Below are 22,001 nucleotides of genomic sequence, written 5' to 3'. Positions count from 1 at the left end.
AAAAGCATAGGAAGCTCATTGGAGCAGGGACCATATTTGGTTCGGTTTGTAAAGCACTGAGCACAATGGGGGCCTGTGACTCGGGCTCCCATATGCTACCTCAGTATAAATAATACTAATACCTCGGCCAGTCATCTTCCGTCGCTGGGAAGCGGTGTGGTATCATTTGAACTGAAGGATTACACTGAAAGTTAGTTATTCAGTATACGCCACACGCTTTTACTCAGGCTCTGACAGCCGTGTTGGAACTAGGCCAGGGCTGACATGGGAGCTCTCAGGCTAGGGGTTCGGATTAAACGAGCGTCACCACGAACTGCCCTTCGCTTAAGGGAGACTAGGGTGTAATGCACAAAGACACAGAAGGGATCTCTTTCTTAGAGATGCAAGTTGACTTTTATGATGAAAATAGCCTTACCCTAAGGGGAGATTGGTTTCTTTGCAATTATCCCATTGTAAATATGGATACACCGGTGTAACTGAAAGGAAGAAGCTGGTCTCATGTGTAAAACCTCAAATCAGCAACATTTTCTATCAGTAAGGAAGCGATGAAGAATTAGGAGCCCTGAGTTCTTGCTGTTCCCCGCTCTGTTACTAACTTGCTGTGTGAATTTTTGTATGACAGGCCAGTGGTGAGGTGGTAATAACATATGGCTCTCTCTCACTCCCATCTCATCTCTCAGCCCATAGCTGCAGGAACTTGGTACACACAGGAATTGTAAAATTAGGTCAGAGCAAGGGGCTGTATAGTCCCAGTTACTGTCTCCAACAAGTGCCACTACAGCTGCTTCAGAGGAAGATTCAAGAGCCCCTACAATAGGCAGTGATGGGATAACCTACTCCCAGGGAAAATCTCTGGTTCCTTGATGTAGGAGGGCTTATACCCCTTCTAAAACTCATATTTTTGAATCCTTACTATTATAATGCCAGCTGTTCTCATTATCCAACTAACTCTATAAATTCTGACTTTCTTGGAACTCTGCTAAGTGCTTGACCCCAGTGATGCAGTATATAGAGGGTCCGTTATGGTCGCTGTAATGTTATCTGAGCCGTTATCTTGAGATTTGCTTCTCTGTCAGTTTGAGCTAACACATGGAAAATATCACACCATGGCTTTGGTACAACACCTTCACTTATTCATTTGCAAAGCACCACTGCAGGTTTCACACACTTAAGCAATAAATCAGATTCAGAAACAACATGGGGCATTTCTACTGTATTCTGCAAAGGTTTGCTAATGCTAGAAACTGGTGGCATTATCTGAAGCGTGACTGACAGGCTGGGCTCAGGCTGGTATCTTGAATCTTGCTTCGGTGACACTCCAAAAGCTGGAAGGCAATTAAATGCAGAGTCTCACACACACTGTCTGTAAACTTAACACCAGCTTATCCCAGTTCCCAAAATAAAATGCCTTACTATTAATCTGAATGTTCTTATGTGTCTAAATAGAGACATTGGAATCAGGTCATAGAGATGCAGTCACTGCACCCAGAATTAGCACATTGCTACTATTATTTCTATGAGAATAGCATGAGACCCAAGCTCAGGGTAGTGTGTTAGGTGCTGTACAAACATACCCTGTAAAGAAAGTCTTTGCCTTAGTCTCCCATCTGTAAAACTGGTCACAGTAATATTTGCCTATACGCCAGGGGTGTTGGGACATTTAATTCATGTTTGTAACATGCTTCGATACCTGTTTATGAAAGGTGCTATGTAAAACACAACGTCTCATCATCATAAAATAAGAGCGTGTAGCTCTTTGCCTTTGTACTTCTGTTCTAAATTACCATGGTGTAACCGGAGGCTACATCTCAGCTTCATTCAGACACAGGGGACCTGATTCTCTTCTACCTTATACCAGCTTTTACAATGGTAAAACACCACTGACTTCAGTAGAGCCACTCCTCTTTTGCGCCAGTGTGAATGGAGAATCGAGCCCTTCAATTCCAGCATCACCAGGAGCCGTTGTTGCTGAGGTGCAGTTTGACAGCGAGAGCATCAATCTCCAGTCGTGTGTCCTAAAGGGCAGGCTAGGTTTTGCTAACTGTAGTGACTTCTGTTGCCGTCACTTCAGCATTGTTCTGTGCGGTGAAGCACCGAGCAGCAGCCGCCCCGTGTCACACTTAGCACATTTTCTTGGAAAGTCCCATCACTGTGCAGTAAATGAGTCAAAGCGGATGGTGAAATCCTCTTTCCAGTGGTGGGAGGAAAGACCTGGAGAACACGCCATGCCCTAGTGAAAGGAGGTCTTAGCAGGAGAAGCAGGGGGATGGTTTAGGATTAGGGCATTAGCTTGTGACACAGGAGAGCTGACTGTGATTGCCAGCTTGGGCAAGTCACCAATGGGATTTTCTAAAGCACTTGTCACTGAAATCAAGGAAGCCACTGGCCTCCATGGGAATCCAAGTTTTAAACCACTCCCTTAATCTCCCTGGGCCTCAAGTCCCTGTCTGTAAAATGGGGATGACCGTACTTTGTGTGCCTGATCTATTGAGGCCCCAGTTCAGAACGGCATCTCTATTCAGGACACCACTTAAGCAGCTTCTGTGCTTTAGGTATGTGCTTAAATCTCATTGAAATCCATTGACCGTAAACACAGGTCTAAGTAAATCATGTGTAGGGCTTTGATCTGGGGGTTCATTAACCCTTGGGGGGAAGAGGTGATGGTTTTTAGCAGTTTGAGTTTTATGGAGATGTCCAGAAATCTGGGTTTCAGGGCTCTTTGTATATGCTATAATAAATAATGTACATCACTCATTACAGTAGGGTATACCATGCTGAGTCATCTCTTTGGGATGCACCTTTTAACACGGTGCTGGCACAAACAGCACTAGTTCAAGTGCGCGTGGGACCCTTTGGAGTGCCCCAGCAAGAGCTACACAGATCAATGAATGTGCAACACGTTAATTTAGAAGTCACACACCCGCATTACTTGTCTACCCAGAGCAGTAATCATTTCTGCCGTTTTCCCAGTGTTTGGGGGATAAACAACCAATAAAACAGTCCAATAAAAAAAATGGGTAAAACTGTAAACCAGGGAGTGCTAGCCTGACTATGGATGATATATATATATATATATATATATATATATATATATATATATATATATATATATATATATATACGTAAGTGCTATTCTGAATTTGAGCCTTAATGTGTGAGTTCAGGGCAAGAATCATGTCTTGCTGTATGTATGTACAGCACCTAGCACAATGGAACCCTAATCTTGGTTGAGGCCTCTAGCTGCTATGATCATACAAATAGCAAACACTAATAAATGTTGGGAAAGAGAGCGAATGAAAAGCACTGTGGAAAATACAACAGTGTAGCATGTTTCCTGCAATGAAGTTTAACTATTATAATTACACCAGAAGGTAGTGCTAATGCTAAAACTTTGTCTTCAGTGTCAGAGTTCAGGGCAACGGTACCTGTGCTTCCCCTCAGAGATCCAGCACGGGCAGCTGCTGTCAGGCTTCCAGCTCTCCTGGCCAACACCTCTCTTGGGTGGAAACATGCATCTTGCACCCTTCTGACTGGGTATTTCCCAGCTGCACCACTTGCTGCCTTCACTGCGTTATTCCCCAGCAGAGGCGGGCTACCAAATGGAACTTGCTTGATTTCTCTGCAGAGATGGTTAGCAGGTGTAATTGCTACAGTTACAAGGTACCACACAGCACTTCCTGAGCAAGTCTATTTCTTCTTAAGGTAAAGCATAGAGAAAACATTAAAATAAATAAGAGTAAAAGAACTTACATGCCTGCTAATAAGCTTACGCCAACCCTAACATGGGTTCTGGCAGGAGCGGGTCCTTCAAACCATCCACCCAAGGGGGATTCCTTGTAGTTAAAAGCTCATCATTACTTCAGCTCAGCATAAGCACGCAGTCTTACGAGCCCTGAGTAGGCCCCATCCTTCCAACCCAAAGCTCAGAACGGGGTGCCCACCATGCACCAGAGGTCCTGTGTGTTTGCTGGATCAGGAAGAAGGCCCTGAACCAGTTTAAAACCAGGCTATTTATTCAAAAGCCCTTTCTTTGACTTGTGGCTCCTGGAGATACCAGTTTGGGCTAGTGTATGTAAACGTCTGGAGTGGTGGGGTGGCTTGAGGGCTGATTACAGAACAACTACATTAGCATCTCCCTCCCTACTAGAAAAGGTACCTGCAATGCCACAACAACACATACACAATTGCACTGTTAATATAATGTCCCATAAAGGTATTATCTCTAACTCAGTAGGAGTTTGGAATGATCTTAATGCCATAAGGTTTGTTCAGGATATTGCCAGTCTGTCACATTCAGGTTTTTGCCTGAAAGCGTTTTTCTCCTAAACTTTCTCTTAAATTGGATTGCTAGCCTGTCAACGTGCCTCGCTCTGTATTTATTCAGTGCCTAGCACCACAGAGCCCTATGCTGATTGGGGTCTTCAGGCATATCTGGAATATGAAGAATAATAATTAACAATCAGTCCATAACAAACAAAATCCATCCTTTTAGAAGTCAGAAAAACAATATACTGCAGAATATAGTTCTGATACTCATTTATTTATGTGTGTTTCACTGTAATTTTTACGTGATTTGAGACCAATGCTACCAAGATAATCTAATAAATAATAAGAATACCTATGTCTTATAACTAGTGTTGTCTATCCTTAGATCTCACAGCATTTTACAAAGGAGCAATGTATCATTATTCCCATTTTACAGATGGAGAAACTGAGGCACAAGGCAGTGAAGTGACTTACCCAAGGCGGAGCAGTATTAAACTATAGTTGCCAGGCACTTGGGGTCAGATTCAGCGATGAAGGAGGGTATACTACAGCAGGTGAAATGTAAGCTGAAAATTCAGTGAGCTGAGAGGGGATATGGCCCACTGAAGGCAGGTCTGCTAGACCACCACAGAGTACAAGGAGTTTGTAATGGGGTTGGCACCTGCCTCTCACAAGCACCCCCCTTTGGCCAACTGCATGTCTGCACACTCTTTGCTTTAGAATAGGATGGCACCCACATCTCATGAGCACCCCCTGCTGGTCAGGTGTGAGCCTGCTGTTTTTTCTGTTTGGAAGGGGGGTGGGCACACTCACCTCTCATAGGCACTCCCCATTCTCAGCTGATGGTTTCACTGGTGGGTCTTCAGCAACTCAGCCCTCTGTCCAAGTCACGCTGTTTGCAGGTAGAACAAAACCAAACCCCCTTCTGGGGTACACAGTCTCTAGTTCTGTCTCACAGCCCTGGTATGGGGCCATAGCACCAAGGCTTCCTTCCCGAAGGCAAGGGCCCATCTCAGTAAACTTAGCTGCTCTATCATTTCAGTAGCCCTCCCTACTACACCTCCAGGCCATCAGTTCTCCCTCTTCAAGCTCCAGATAGCAATTGAGTGCTCTGCCTCTGCTACTTCCTTTTATATGGCTCTTCTAGCCCCTGATTGGTCACTCCAGCAGCTCCTCTGATTCGCTGCTCCCCTGCAGCCACTCTAGGCTGCTTGGAGGACAGCTCCTCTGTCCTTTTCTGGGGCAGGATGACTTAGAGCCACAAGGCCTCCAGCAGGGGGCCTCCAGACCTAGTCCACCCCATCACAGAGCTATTAAGGTGGCTAAAGGCTGTTGCTGAGAGCTAAGTGGTTTTTTGGCGTCGCTTTCTTTATTCTGTTCAAGACAGTAAAGATCAGGCAATGTTCTCCAGACAGGCAGTGCTGGACCAAAGTGATAAATGAAAGATCACTACATCCCTTAGATGGTTGGTGCCCCTTACAGCCAAGTGCTATAGAGTCCAATGAAAATGTTTCCATCAGAAAATGTCCGCTCTCTCTTTCCCCTGACCCCTCTCCATTTAGTTCTGTTTTCTGGCCCCCTCAGCTATAAAGTTCATGTGAGGCCTGGATGAGAACTGAGGCTGGACCAACCCCATCCCACAAAAATCCTATGGGTTGGGGCTCAGGAGAAGGAATGGTCCTTGAGGATTTTCTCACAGAATTCATTCCTCTAGAAGGTGTGGTGTGTTCTCCCACCTCTTGAAACAGGCCGTGGGCCCTGCCCTCCCAAACCCCATATGTTTCCAGAGATTCCTGGGACACCAGGCCTAGATGGAGGCTCGGTGTCTTGGCAGTGGCCTTGCTCTTTGTGTTCCCCTCAGTCCAGCACATCCCCACTGGCGGCAGCAGCTCCTGGAATCTGCTGGGAGAAATGAGCACAGTGGAAAAGATAATAAAGGCCCAGGCCTGCACTTCATGGGGACAGAGGAGGAACAATATGCATCCTCCTTTCTCCCCCTGGCCCTTCAAATCGCCTCCACCCACATGGCCTCTGGATCTGCAGAGCATCCTCCATGGAGCTTGGAGAGGGTTTCCCTCCACATGTGAACCTGGGGGTGGGAGGTGGATGGATGAGCCCAGCCTGCAGACCTCAGGATTTGATCCAATTAAACAAAACAAAAAAAAAAAACCCCAGTAGTAAAGAATACAATTAATGGTTCCTCTCCTCAAGCTGCCTTATTCAAACATGGTTCAGAGGCAAAGTGGGGTCTGATTAGTAAAAAGATTAAAGCAATTAATAGAATTTCAATACAGTTTATTGCCTTATATTTAAAATTCTGTGCACAGTGATTTATACAGGCTAGTAATTAATCAGTATGTGAATTGTAATAGACTAGAGACAAATAAAGGATAGCAAATTTGCACTGCTCATTGTTTACTACTTGATATTCATCTGCCTGTGTTTAGTTATATCCATACACACACACACACACACACACACACACACACACACACACACACAGTTGTGTCTGGATGTCTATTATCCTCCACCTCATGCTGATTAAACAACAGTCTGTCAGCCTCTACATTATTATGATAATAATAGTAGACCAAGCTCTCATGAATGTGTGCAGTATTTAATCACGGATCACAGCAGTTTTTCACATTTATACATGCTAATTACCAAGTTCAGCTAAGTGTTAGACGACACCTTATCTGTGTTTTTTCATATATTAAATACCATATTGAGCTCTGTTATGACTCAGCTGCCTACGCTAAATGAACCAAGGGGAAGGGATTTGGAGCCAACTCAAATATGGACCCTGTCTGAGTTAAAAATGAGGCAATCTGATTTATAACGGATCCCCGAAGGCAGTTTGGATCCATTTTAGATCCAAAGACTGACTCAAAATCTTGCAGAATAGATGGCTAACAAATACAAAAGGGTAATGACTGAAGCAAATTCATTTATGAATGCAAGAGCATATTCAGAGCGCGTGTTTTGCTTGATTTCTCTGGTTCTAGGAAGTCAGCATGGTCTAGAGAAGAAGGTACTGGACTGGGCTCTGGTGAGCAGGCTTCACTGCAACAGACCTGCTGTGTGACCTCAGGCACGTCACTTAACCTCTGTTTGTCCTCCCACCCTCTGGCTGCCTTGTCTATTTAATTTGGAAGCTGTCTGAAGCGGGGATTTCCAGCTGTGGCTAGCACACGGGAGCCCCACTCTAAGTTGAGGCTTCTAGGTGCTACTGTAACTATTATAAGTGTGCCGCACTAAACCAAGCTAATATTCCTGGATGTAACACTAGTGCACCAATTCTGCGTACCAACTGGTATGCAACGACTCCAGCATCCAGACAGTGAATGTATCCACGGGTAACGTCCAACGTTCTGTGAACATGCCGGTTGGCCTGTATGCCCAGTTTGTGTCTACTCTTGTGGACCTACCTTCTTAAAACACCAACTAGCAGGACCGAGGAGGGAACCCGCAGAACACTGGGATTTCAATCCTGAGCTCAGACCACAACCAATCCAGCTGTTTAATACCGAAGCAACCAAGCGGCTCCCTCCTGGCACTGAACGACTTTCTGACAGCCCAGTCGACACTGTTCTGAAGCACTTACCTCTGCTTGCCAAGGCCCAGATTTGGGACACAGCATACTCAAAGGTCTCTCAAGCAGGGACTGTTGCAGATGCACAGGCTCTGTGCTATGCCCCGTCTTTTAACAGGCCTTTGGAGATATCCCTTCAGTGTCCCACACCCGCCAACGGATCCTCCTGTTCCACAAGCTCAAGCTACACAACCTCGGCGCCTCCAAGACTGGGCTGCAGCATTCCGATTTCTCACCATGAGCGCTGCCAGGCGACGCTGACCGAGGCTGACTCCTGTTCAAACGTTCACCCTCGCCAGGGATCAACGCACCTCAGCAAGTAGCTGCAGTGACACCAACCAACTTCTTCAAATCAGAGTAGGATTTCTGAGTCAAGCGAAACACAGCTTCGGGACATCTTTACCCTCTGCTTCTCCATGTTAACTGAAGACATAGTCCATAGGGGCCACGCCTGGGCTCCCTTGAGCCATGCCGCTGTGGGAACCAGCTTGTTTTTTCTGCCTCTGTCCCTTTGTCCGTCTCAGGTGAGAGCTTCCTGTGAGCTCAGCTCTTAACACAGACACCGGACAGCTTCTGGTCCATTTTCCTCCTCCTGCAGTGCCCTGCTGAGTTCACATGTTCTGCCTGCTGGAGCTTCCCCCTGTTAGCTGTCAGTCATTGGGGTGCCCAGTGTCTTGCTGGATCTGCCATTGATATGGGTTGGTTCTACTCAGTCCTGAACGACCCATTGATATGGCCCCAGGCACTTATTGGCACAAATCCCTCATGTCTCCTGCACTGTCCCAAGAGCATTTTAACCCTTCTGCACCCACTGGGCAGTAACCACATCAAATAAGTCACTGGCATGCATATCAGTCATAAATAATTACAGAACATTCCCATTTTTGTCCCACAGGGAGGTTAAAATGCAGTGGGATCCTCCCCAGTGTAACCAGCTTTTCTTCTAGCCTCTATTGACATCAAAAATAAAGAATCATTAGACAGTAAAAACACCAAGTTTGTGTGGAGCAGAGGGAACTTTGACCCAGAAGCTCAAAGGTATTTAGACACCTAACTCCCATTGATTTCAATGGGAATTATGCGCTTATATCCCTATGAGGAGCCGGGCTTTTGGGATTAAATCAGGTGACATCCCTTGCCAGGCGCTACAGTGGAGAGGGGTGATCTGAAATGTAGCGCCCATGTCAGACGTGCTCAGAGACATTCAATCGTCCTCTCTGCTTCTTAAGCAGAGCACAGCTGTGACCCAGCCAGCCCTTAACACGCCCGATCATAACTGTTTTTTAATGGACTGCATTTGTTTTGGCATCGGAGGCCATATGGGCTGAGCAGCGCCCCATTAAACACACATTGACTTGCTTTCATCAGCTTGTGTCACAGCTTCAGCAGTGGTTTAATGTCTGTTTCTGTGTGTGACCAAAGGTTTACAACGTGCATTAAAATATGTTACGTACAGCACAAGACAAAAATTTCATCATAAATTTGGGGGACATAAAAGCTAATGATACCTTTAGTCAGGGCAGTAACGCTGCTCTTTGTTCTCTGTTTGGCTGCAGTCTAGAGAGACTGAATTCTCTTTCAACTTTAAGTGGTGTGTTCTGCACATTTCCAAGAGGAAAATGTATTTCATTTTAAGAAGTGTGTGGGGTGGGGGGAGGCAGACTTTCCAGTCAGGGGCTAGTCTGTGGATGCATGTGTGTGAGAGAGAACAAGGGAAAGCAAACGCAGCAGGGACCACTTGTTGCAAGGAATGCTGCAAGAATAGGAGCTGATGTGCAGTAGTAATTGCTTGCTGCAGGCTTGCTTCTCATCTCCCCAGAGCATGGACATAGGGAACGGGCAGACCGTAGGCCCCACCTCTACTTGCTGGTCCAAATGACTGCCCATGAGGGGCAAGCAGGGAGGGAACTGCACCTCGGCAGGGCTGCTCCAAAACTAACATTTCTGTTTATTGAGATATACAGGAACTTTTTGCGGCATGTCTTTGAGGTCAAGTTGGGTTTGCGGTGACAGCCCATAGGCTGGACCAAGGTGAATGGTGGAAAGCCACAGGGTCTCTCTCCAGGGTCTCTGATTGATTGGCTCTAGCCCACGTGACCAGGCAGGTTAGCTCAGCTGCTCTATTTTGATTTCATTCCTCAGAGACATTGCTGAGCCTGCTTGGGGGAAAAGTCATTTTCTCCTAGCTTATGTCTCTGCCTAATTCTGCCAGGCAGTGGTCTAGTCCTTTACATTACTGCCATCTCTGATCCCCCCGTGAATAGGCACTGGGATATTATTCTTTTATGATAAGTTCTTCCTATTTTCCAAGGAGGACTGTTTTGTTTAGATCCAAGTTCTGCTTGAGCCCTAGTCCCAGATCTGGTTCTGGAGACCCCTTGGGCATGTGCAAGCCCCTGTCAATAGACATGGCCCCATTCAGAGTGACTCTTGCCTGGGCATTCACAATGGCGTTAGACCAGCTGACGCTAGACAGGAGACACAATGGCGTTCGACCAGGGGACAAACAGCTTCACTGAACTGAAATCTTTTAAAATCTGCCAGGCCTGTAAACCAGCTGGCATGTAGATGACTAAAGCAGAGGAGTGACCCACATTCTGGAAGGCAAAGCAGAGTAGTTTAATGACAGGGGAATGCCAAATCTCATAACTATTGCAACAGGGCTCAGAGACAGCCGGTATGTGCCCATACACGGCTCCAGCCAGCATCATTCTGAAACTATCATCTTATTCTCCGCTTTCTTAAAAAAAAAAAAAAAAAAAAAAAAAAAGGAAATCACTCGCTGTTACTGGCGTGAAGAAAGCCTCTGACATCGGAAGGTGTGTAACTGAATGCAGGAGAGGAGAACAATAGCTCAGAGAGTGGGAACTGCCCCATTCATCTGAGGGCGAGGCCAGTGCAGAGGCCCAGCAATGTAAACATCAACTATTTCATCCTTCCTGGGAGAAAAAAGGGGGACGCTCTCGGAGCTGCACAGGTCACCACGAGCAATGCCTCAGGTTGGTGCCACAAGGTGTCAATGTGTAGGACTGACCAGCATTTATAGCTTTCCCCCAAGCAAGAAAGAGCCAGACCCTAGGAGTGCAAAATCCCCAGGGAATGTCCAAAGCCCGGCGAGGGGGAGCCCAGAGGCACCATGCGCAGACTTTGAACATCTGCACAACATCCTGTGAGCAGTATCTCGTTTTGGCAACTCAAGTGGGTCGAGCTCATGTTGTGGGTGGGGGCAGGAAAAGTAGCACCACTTGCCACCCCACCTCCCCCCCCAACATCTGTACTGCAATGTACTTCAAGTTAAGTGACTCTTGATAAGAGTAGCGGAGCTGATCTGCCTTTCATTCTTAACATGTTATTTTCAATGACTTTGGCATCAGTGCATCCTGAGATCCGAAAGCACTGTCCTTCAGGACTCCCGAGCACAGCATTATTTAGCTCTGATGTTACCTTGGGGACAAATATGTTACCCATCCCAGGTCTATTACTCTTCTAATCTTTAATACGTTTTTTGAGGCTTGTATCTTAATAAGTGCTCAGAGAATTTAATAGATTTTTAAGACCATTATGATAATCTAATGTGACCTCCTGCATAACAGTAAAATGAGGGGTGCAGTAGAAAAACCTGGATAAATAAATAGTGTTCTTTAAGCCACCAGGAAAGGACAGAAAAGCAGAATTGGGATTTATCTTTACTATACTGACACTAAGACCCAGAGCCTCAAAGGTATTTAGGCTCCTAAATTCTACTGAAATCAATGGAAGTTAGGTGCCTCAATACCTTTGAAGATCTGGCCCTAAATAGTAGATAATATGAAGATTATGTTCTTGGACTGACCAGAACAATAATCTAAATCATGGAAGTTTTTTCCAGCTGTGATTTCAAAGAATATGAGAATCTGTTATTTCACAGGGCCCCTCCCCTCAGTTTTACTGACTAAGCAATGCTTTATTTGGCTTTAAACCCACTGCTGGCCCCTTATGTTTTATTAAGAAGAATCTCTCTGAGAAGAGTCCTATATACCATATGGGTTAATATTAATCAGTTTTTTAAAACTTCACCTATCTTTGATTTTTCAGTGAAAAAAACCCTCTCTCTTTAAGTCCCACAGAGATAATACATGTGTTACTATGTACCTTACTATAATTCTTTCTACCACATGTTTCATGTGGATCAATGACTAAACAACAAAAATAACACACGGTTAGCTCAGCTTTACCAGCAGAATTCTTATTCCTCTAGGGGGCATTGCAGTACAGATTTTAAAGTAATCGAAATAAATGATCCACTTTATTTACTTACATGTGAGTGCTAGACGTTTTCTATATTAACATACAATTAGGCTGGAAAAGCAAAGACATTTGGCAATACTGCATCACTACATGTCCTTTACTGGCCTACAGACATTAAGTTCTAGAAGGCTGAGAGAGGTAGTCATTGGAGAGGGAGGGGGGGGAAGTAGGTGGCTCCCAAAACGTCTCACTGTTGGTGCTCACATGGGCACTATCAGCATAGCCTGATTAACACAATTTGGTAGGTGCCTAATGGGGCAACTGGCTGTAAATCAACAGCTATCTTTTCAGGATACACCGATTGAAAAAAGTAGGACATCTAATTCTGCTTCCACCTGAACCGATTATGAAATGATTTTTTTTCAATTCTTGGATGCTAGTCTTGAGACCCGGGACGCGGGGGGAGGGCCAATTTTCAGAAAGTGCCAAGCGCCTACCCTTTGAAAATCAGGTTCCTTGAAAGTCTCTCAAGTTGAGCAGCAAATATTGAAGCTCCGCAAAACCATTAGTCACTTTTGAAAATCTTGGCCGACGATAAATTGAAATTTGGTATCTAATTTGCAAAGATGTTCATTAATATTTTACTAGTATTTTCCAAGCACTCAAAAGGCATCAATACATGGATAACTTAATATCTGTTTGTCAAAGTGATAAAAGAAAAACACACACAACCCAGCACCCACACAATAGGAAAAAAAGTTTGTTAAGCTAAGCTTTCCAGACACACTGGAAATAAAACTTACTAGCACCAACATGTTGGCAAGCTAATACATTGATACAATATGAAAACAAATCTGATGTTGACATAGCCAGATCCTCAAAGGTATTTAGACGCTGCGCTCCCATAGAAATCAATAGGCGTTAGACATCTCAGTGCATTTTAGGATGTAACATAGCCAGATTTTATAACTAAGGAGAACTGGGGGTGGTGATGAGTCACTGGAGGTGGTGATGAGTCACTGGTGGCTACTTTTCATTGAAAAATATGCTTAAAAATGTGTCATACATATATTTAAAAGTCACTGGGAGCACGCCACCTCTGCCCCCCTATTGGCTTCACTGCTGCTGGCTCATTAAGTGTCCACCAAAGAAATAGATTCAGCGGGAGACAACAGTGACATTTAATCACATTCAAGAAGCAAAGAATTGGAAATATCATCAGTGCCATTTCAATGATCACTGGTGAGATCGGCCTTCCCAGAGTCTTAATAAGAGACGGATAAACTGGTTCCAAAAACCTGTGAAACTACCACACCCAAACTTTTGCCCATTCCTCCTAGAGCTGATCTCAAATTACATGTTTTCAAGGGCTCTGAAATGGTTGGTTTTTATTTCTGTTATGATAGTGCTTAGAGGCACCAACCAAGATCTGGGCCCTCCTCGTGCCCTGTACAAACACCACAGTAAGAGACAGTCTTTTCCCTGAAGAACTTACAACCTAAGTAGTTAGTGGCCTGATTTTTCAAACGTACGGAGCACTCAGTAGTTGCCTTTATAAAGGGAGTTGATGGTGCACTGCATTTCTGGAAACCAGGCCACTAATTTAGAAGGTTCAAGCTGGATCTAGGAGCCTAACTTTAGACATCCGGTGTGCGCTCCTAACCCTCTCTCCATCCCATTTATGTTGCCTCATATGTTAACGGGACCCTAAAGACCCCACATCCTGCCAGGCAAGGATTCCCTTGATACAGCCATGGCAGATGCCCGTTGTAAGGCTGTTTCCTGAGGACCCCCTCACAGTCCCAACATTGGGCAAGTCCAGGGGGTCTGGCAGCACCCATAGGGCAGCCTAGGGAGGCTGCTGTAGTTTAGACAGGCCCCTGGAACTATCTATGTTAGGGCCTCTCTAGCCCCTACAACAGTGCAGGGTTGTGTTGGTGTAAGGATGGCTTATACCAGTTTAGCCCCCTCCTTCCTCTGGGATGCAAGTTCTGTGTTCTGCCCCTTAGCAATCCAGCACAGTCTCACGCCTTGTCAGCTTACGTCTAAATTGGAGTGGGCTAATATTGCAAACTATTATTTGAAAATGAATTTCAGTTCACACGTAGCTGTGATCCATTTGCGTACGTTGTACACTAACATTTGAGCTTTCGTGCTTTACTAGCACAAATACTTGTGAAAAATTATTTTTTTCCCCCCACTTCCGCGCTTGAACATTAGCCAGTGAAATTTCAAATTGCACAACTAACCAAAAACTATGCAAATGTCGATTTGCAATTTTCAGATTTTACTCTCAGATATGCAATTCAAAAGCCGCAATCTTCTTGGTTAGTTACATAAGGTCTCCAATCAGGGAACAGAAGCAGTATTATGTGATTAATGTAACTCAGCAATACATCACACATTTCAAATCTGGATTCTCTGCAATTCACAAATGAGCTCCAGACCAAGGCTTTTTCAATGAAGAAATTCACAAAAAAATTTTAAATCATCAATACATACGAGAATTTGGCAGACAGTTTCTAGACATTTCATCAACAGACAAAGAGGTAAATTTGTTAAATAAATGATTAGTTTCAAATTATTCTCCCGGCTCCAGTTTTGGCCTGAAGTTACTTTACCACAGCTATTTATACTGTATGCGCTGTTACTTACAATTCAGTTTGCAGGATCTCATCATGTAAGTGAAACCAATTTGTTCTAATTGCCTAGAAATCCAACAATAATCACTTTACCAGTCAAACATCCAGAAATCTATGAACTGCTGACATCTCACTTGCCTTTCTAGTAAACATTCCCATCATGGAGGCTCGCTTAACTGAACTAGCTACTTGCTTGCTGCTTCCCCTGTGGGCATTTTCACTTCCTCCTCAGAAGAGCTACACAAACAGCTTCGAGTATTTAATGATGAAATGAGTAAGTTTCCTTGTTATGGTTTCCTTAGTACTGAGCGGTAACCAAACGGGCTGGCTAATGCCTATAGTTTTAATGTTTTTAAGGGCTGGTCTACAGTAGGTCTTTACACTGGTTTAGCTATGTTTCTCAGGGGGGCTGAAAAATTCACACCCTTGAGAGACATCGCTATACCAGTGTAGACAGAGATTAGGTTGATGGAAGACCTCTTCTGTCGACCTAGCTACTGCCATGCAGGGTGGTGGACTACCGATGTCAATGGGAGACCCTCTTCCATCAGTGTAGGTAGTGTCTACACTGAATCGCTACAGAAGTGCAGCAGGACAGCGGTAGCATTTTAAGTGTAGACATACACTTAGTGTAAGTGCATACACACTTTAGATTTAAAGGGTCTGATTTTCACTTACACTTTGGCTCCTTTGCCTTCGACTCTAAGCGTCAAGAGGACTTTAAATGTCATCGCCAGAGTGGTGTATGCAGGCTTAAGTATATATGAGAAACAGGCCATAATGTCAATCAGTTCAAACAATTCTCAAAAACTTGAAAGACAATTAAACGAAAAAGACAGAAAAATAGAGAGTGAAAATTTCTCATTGTGACAGATGGAAAGTAACTGATTGTGTTATAAATAAAACTGAGACAGAGTATTACAGACTTCTGGTTGTGTTGAAAAACAAGCGCATAATGCAACCAATCAAGACCTTGAAATATTGAAACATGCTTTTGTACAATGTATATAACTCAGAGATATCTGTGTAAATGCCAAGGTCTATCCTCCATATTTCCTATGAGATATAGATTCCCCACCTCCACCACTTCAGTTATCAGCATGTTTCCTTGTTTGTACTTGTCAAGGGTTGCAGAAACATACAACTGTTGTGTTAAGTAAATATGGCGTCTCTTTGCCAACAGGAATATCCTGTTTAGGAGAGCTTTCTTTCACAAGGTGCCAACTATATAAACACTGTGTTGCCATATCAGGAGATTCTACAGATAATCAAAAACTATTTCTAGTAATACCACATTTTAATACCAAAAGAGGCCCGTTTTCTAAACACACTTACGGGCCCAAATTCTCTAAACCTGGTTCTGATTTTTGTATTCCCTCTCTTAATGGCAGGGGCAAATTATTTTTTCTCTGTTTAGCACTGACAATATTAGATTTTCCAAATGCAAACAGCATTTGTGTACCACAGCAATGTGACCCCTTGCAAGTTCAAATGAGTGCAATATGAGTGGCTGCACTGCGAGATCTCTGAGAAGCTGGACTTCTGTTTATAAACCTGGGATGGTTTTGCAGGAAATCAGATCAGCTCACTCCCTAGAAAACGCAGTAGGGCCCTGATCCTTACACACAGTCCCTAGATGAAAGCTAACTGTCTAAATAGAGAAGTCAGACAAAGGCTGGGAAAATGGCAGGATCATTGTGCCCAGTTTACAGGTAGGGAACTGAGACTCAGAGAGATTATGGAGTGGATTCTGCAAGGTGCTTAGACATGTTTAACTTTCAGAATGTTAGTAGTCCCACTGAAATCAGTGGATGGAATCCTGGCCCCACTGAAGTCAATGGCAAAACTCCCATGGGCCATATGTGGCAGGTGAGTAGGGCTAGAGTGTGGCTGTGGTGGGCTTCCCCCAAGCAGTGACAGCCGACGGGCTGGTCCAGGGAGTTGGGCACAGGCCAATGCCCCAAGACAGTTGCCACAGCTGCTGGGAACGAGTGCTGGTCTGGTTGGGCTCACGGTGCAGCCCCTTGGCCCATCCCTCTGCCTGCAGGACAGGAGCCAGGGCCGCTCGGGATGAGTGCGGGGCCAGGCAGGCTCACCTCCCCTCTCCACTGGGCTGGGATGGAGCTGGGACCAGCCCTGAGGGACAGGAGTTGCTGCGGGTCCAACATGCCTTCTCCTTGAGCTCGGGGTGACAGCCTGTATCATGAGCCACGCAGTCTTTGGCCTCTCTGCTAAGAATGCCACTTAGTGCCTTTGAAATGCCCCTTCGCTCCTGCCGTGGAGTGGCAGGGCTTTGGAATAAAACTAAACATTGGTCTACGGCATGGACGTTGGCCCAGTAGGAAGGGAACTGAGCCCACCAAACTCATCACGCAGGCCTCCCTGGGAGAGGCGCTCTAACAATGCCATCGAGCGATTTGGCAGCCATCCGATAAGGCCACTATGTCGTGGGGCGCCCCATGGCTCCGCCCTGTAACCATGCCCCGGCCTACACTCTGACTCCACCATCCTTTTGGGGTGTTGGTGGGAAGGGCCCTCCGCCCCTCGAGGCTGGGAGAGTGGCATAGGGGCTCCTCATCCTCCCAGGGTGGTAGCAGGCGATCCGCTCTCCTCAAGCACAGAAGGGGGCCCCTCTCCAATGCTTACACTCTCCAAACCTCCCCCGGTTGATAGCCACGCCAAACAACATTTTCGCCTGCTGCCTGTGCCTGTCCCAGGATTTCACCCACCGTGATGTCCCATGTGCTTCGCCGGACAGGAGTCAAAAAATCACCAGTACGTTCACCCTCAGCAAGCAGGAGGCTCGGAGTCTGCCCCCCTCGTCTCTTTGGCGTTCTCTGTGCCTCGCCTCCGTTGATTTAGGGCAGAAACGAAAATGTGAAGCAATCATCCAGCCATCCTTGGTTGAGCTGAACGGTCCCGTGCATGGGTGACGCTCACTCGCTTCCCAAAGCTCGTGCCTGGCCAGTTACTTTGGTTTGCTTCAGAAAGCAAATTGTTGGCCTTCCATGTGCAGTGCGTGCAGGGAGTACATCGTCCTCCTGGGGGCACTACAAACCAATTAATCACTGGCTTGACAGGCTGTGCTACGCCTTTCAGACTGCAGCTGCCTACACACAGCCTGCTTCTCCTTTACACAAGGGGCACCGTTTAGTGCTGTCACGGCCTGAGACCTTAAAATGCAAGTGACACCCACTTTTTAAGTTCCCTTACACTGCCTTAGGCTGGGTCTGCAACTCAAACTTAGGTCGACCTAGCTACATTGCTCGGGGCGGTGAAAAATTTTGCACTTCTTAGCAAGGTGGATAAACGAGATTAATGGAACCCCCCCACCCCCAAAAACCCAGCCAAACCCCACTTCTATCCATGTAGAAGTATCTCCAGCACAGTGCTACAGTGGCATAGCTGCAGTTCCAGCCCTGTAACGCTGTAGCCGCTGTCGTGTGTATGCTTAGGAAAGGCGAGGAGTCAGGCGCAGTATCGTTCACACTGCTTTAATCAGAGAGCAGAACCCTGACAAGGATGGCCCCATTAGTGGAAGCGTCAACGTGGTTGTGCATAGATTTATCTGAGGGCAAAGATGTTAGCACATGTATGGATGGTAATCAATTGAAGTTAATGAAATGTGTGCTGCCAAAGAACATTCAAACACCCTGCTGACAAATATTGGTTCATATGCCTTCTAAACACAGGCAGATGTGAACACACGGGGCTCTCGACTCCGTTAATGTTTATTAAAGAGATTTGATGCAGTTCTGTTTAAAAGGGTGCCTCACGATAGTACCTTTTCGCCCATTCAAACAGCAATACTGAATATTCTTTTCCTTTAAGGCTGATGTAAAAAGGAGGGGAACCACCCCTCTCAAAACTCCATCATTTCTCACATTCAGTTCCTGTTTTGGTAGGTTGTGCTTATAAATCAACCAGCTGCTGTCCACACCTAGCGGGACGACAGAATGTTGTGTAGTCAGTTCAGACCAGTGCTCCTCAGACCTTGGTGATGCTGGAGCGAAATTAGTGAACAACGTGCCTGTGAATTCATTGTTTCATTTACTATTTATATCTATTATTCTCACTGCAAAATGACTGACCAAGTATTCTTTTATCAGCTACAATTGGTTAATAACATATTAAAAGCCTCCTGATGGGTCAATCCCTAGCTTGGTTTATAATCGACTCACACCGCTTTTTAATAACATGTGCTGCAAAAAGCCAGAGGAGACACATTGAAGAGCCACTTGCAGCTCACGAGACTCAGTCTGAGTAGCCCTGGTTTAGATGCTGGACCTTATACTAAGCCAAATTCTCTTCCCGGTGTCTTTGGAAAACAGTGGGAGTGGTGTGCATGCTGGCCCTGATTCAGCAAGATATCTAAATACGTGACAAGCCCGCTGGCTTCATGAAGGTTTGTATGAACAACGCTTTGGTCACACAGACGCATGCCAAAAAAAGAATGCAAACATGAGTCGAGATTTTTTTTTTCCAAAGTGATTGATGATTTTGGCTGCTTCCATTTTTGGGGGCGCAGCTTAAGCCACTAAAAGGGGCCTGATTTTCAGAGGGGCCCTGATAAGGCAGGTCAAGCTGGGCGCCCGCACATCACAAAAAGCCTTAGCCTTCGCATCTGCAAGCATTTAGATATTGCAGGATTTCTTCTTTCTCCAATGCACATAACACACCGCCACTGAAAAATCAGGAGTTTGATTTGCCTCAGCATATGGGAGCATATAACACTTCTCGACTGCTTTAAATTCACCCCATGGCCTACACAGCACGGCACTGCTCACCCCTAAACCCCCACTGATGTGGTGCATAAGTCCTTGGCAAGCCAGCTGCACTAGGGTGAATTTCACCCAGGAATCTCTCTCTCACTTATTAAAAGGATTTCTGTTTTGTCTGTGTAACAACACAGTCACCTAGAAGTTCCCATACACCACTGGTCCACTTGTCCTGTGTCTGAGAGTGACCCGCTGCAGGATTGGCCCCCGCCACTGATACAAACCAAACGGAAGAGGAGGGGGGGGCCCACAAGGAAGCACAGTGGAACACTCTTACAGTGAGGTTGGGTGGAATTTTCAAAAATACCTCAGTGATTTAGGAGCGCAAGCCCCACCACCTTTCAAAGTGGAATTGTGCTCCTAAGTCACTTAGGCACTTTTGAAAATTCCACCCAGCAGCTTTCCCCCCCCCCCCCCACAGAACAACCTCACGCCAAGCAGACATTCATTATGAGCCTGAACATGCGTCACGGATGTCAATGGGTGTTTTGCAATGGATTTCAGGGAGTGCAGGATCTAGCCCAAGAAACTTGCAAAACCGCACGTGGAAGATGGGTTGAAACAACTGGGGCGTCTGTGTCTACACAGTGTTTCACAAGGTCAGTGGGAGTAAAAATCAGCGAGGGCTGAGCAAGAACAAGACGTAACCACCACGCAGCTCATTGCATTTCGAAGTGCGTCACTGCAGGCTGGCGATACGGCCCAGCAGGGGCATCACGACCCTTCCTCGGGCCCAGGCTCTGAGGAAGGCCACAGTGCCTTGCTATATGGGAAAAAGCTAGTGGTTTATGAGTCTTTAGCCCCAGCCCCCAGGCGGGGCGGGCTGGCCACACAGTCTGTAGCCCCCGGCTCACAGGTGGGCAGGGCAGGCAAAGTAGTCTATAGCCTCCAGCCTGGGTGGAGCTATGAAGGCAGTCTGTAGCCCCCAGCCCCAAAGCAGTCTATAGCCCCCAGCTCTCAGGCAGGCAGGGCTGTTAAAGCTGAGTATCCTCTGGCGGGCGGGTTCACAGGAGCCCAGCACTCCCAGGGTGGCTAGGGGGACACAAGCCTACCTGACTCCCCTGCATCCCAGCCCAGGGCCCTGTCAAAGAGACTCTGCCACTGGGTCGGGGGGCTCCGGCTGCAACCCGCTGACTGGTGCGACCACAGACTCAGCCAAACTATAGTCAGCTGCCCCTGGGCTACTTCCTCCCACCCTGAACCCGGGTACCTGGAGCCAGGGGCCTTCCTCCAAGTTGCTGAAGTAGACAGCGAGAGGCAGTCCCACGAGTCCCGCGCTGTCAGCCAGTGGCAGGTCCGGGAACTCCTCGGGGCCATCAGCGGATGGCAGCTCCTCCAGGTCCCAGGATCCCAGTGGGTCCTCCAGCACACAGGGCTCAGGCAGCTCCTCCAGGTCAGGGCTGGCCTCAGGGGGTTTCTCCCAGTCAGCCCCTTCCCAGATCCTATGGCCCAGTGGCCCTCTCCAGTCACAAGGGCCCAGCGGTCCGGGCAGGCCTCGGAGGCTCCGGTCAGTGGGGTGTTTGCTCTGCACAGCTGCAGGGCCTGGGTCAGGCCCAGACCACAGCCTCAGACCCAAACTACAGTCCTTCTCTGGCAGCAGCTTCCTCCTGACTGAGCTGCTAGGCCGGCCTTTTATACTTCCCCTTCTTGTCCTGGCCCCGCCCCTCTGCTCCGGGGGTATTTGGCCTGCAGGGCCCAGATCTGCCCAGCAGGGGCATCATGACCCTTCCTTGCGCTCAGGCTCTGAGGAAAGCCACAGCGCCTTGCTACGGTCACAAAGGAGACGAGTAGCATTAACTTCATTTTCCAGGTGACGAAGGGGCACGGCGAGCTGAGGTGACAACCAGGGCCATGCAGCCAGTAACACCAGGCCCTTGAAATCACAGCACTTAATCAGCACCAGTTAAATCACACGGATGGGCCCTTGTTAACAGTTTAGGGCTCAATCCCGCTGCCGCTGCAAACAGGGTGGGGGGCAAACTTCCATTGACTTCAATGATGGCAGGATTTCACCAGGAGAGGTTTGCCTTTGAGTTGAATGAGAGCAGGAGCAGGCTTCCTACGTTGGGGTTAATTGCTAAGTCAGCCTTACATGGCCCTTTGCACTGGGGGCAGGGACATCTGGTTCGAACCAGGCACGTGCAAACAGAGAACCCGCTTCAGGGGTCTACACACATTTGGGAGCTTCAGGGGGAGTTTTACCTGACTTGGGAGTTCAGTGATGATCATGATGGTCCCTTCTGGCTTTAAACTCTGTGAGATTAGACCCGTAAATAGCTACTGCAGATATGGTTTCACACAGCCCACCAGAATACAGAATTATGCATTTTTAAATAGCCATGGATCTAGCCTAGGGTCTGTGCACGTCCCTGTTTCACTTTTTGTTAACCTTTCAGTATGGGCAAATTAAAGTAGGATGCAGAATTTGGGAGGGCAATGAAGGCGGAGGAACTATTCATGGCACAAAACTCAGGGCCAAATCCCACAGCCACTGAA

At 46.6% G+C, this 22,001-nt stretch overlaps 1 long non-coding RNA gene across 2 annotated transcripts; it reads right to left on the bottom strand.

The window, feature by feature from the left end:
* Positions 1 to 641: 641 nt before the first annotated feature.
* On the bottom strand, positions 642 to 20,814 carry LOC137156566 (uncharacterized). Of its 2 annotated transcripts, none has more exons than XR_010920824.1 (3): positions 20,716 to 20,814; positions 3,426 to 3,619; positions 642 to 1,325 (listed from the first exon to the last, which is right to left on the bottom strand). It is a non-coding gene; the product is annotated as an uncharacterized lncRNA (long non-coding RNA). The 2 variants fall into 2 exon arrangements; XR_010920823.1 differs by lacking the exon at positions 20,716 to 20,814 and adding an exon at positions 5,080 to 5,348.
* Positions 20,815 to 22,001: the final 1,187 nt, after the last annotated feature.

The sequence above is a fragment of the Emydura macquarii genome, unplaced genomic scaffold, assembly GCF_026122565.2.
Source record: "Emydura macquarii macquarii isolate MOO-44397 ecotype Brisbane River unplaced genomic scaffold, CSIRO-AGI_Emac_v2 contig_1451, whole genome shotgun sequence".
In the NCBI taxonomy this organism is placed as follows: Eukaryota; Metazoa; Chordata; order Testudines; family Chelidae; genus Emydura; species Emydura macquarii.
The sequence above is the reverse complement of the archived record's forward strand: the minus strand, read 5'-3'. Positions and strand labels throughout refer to the sequence as shown.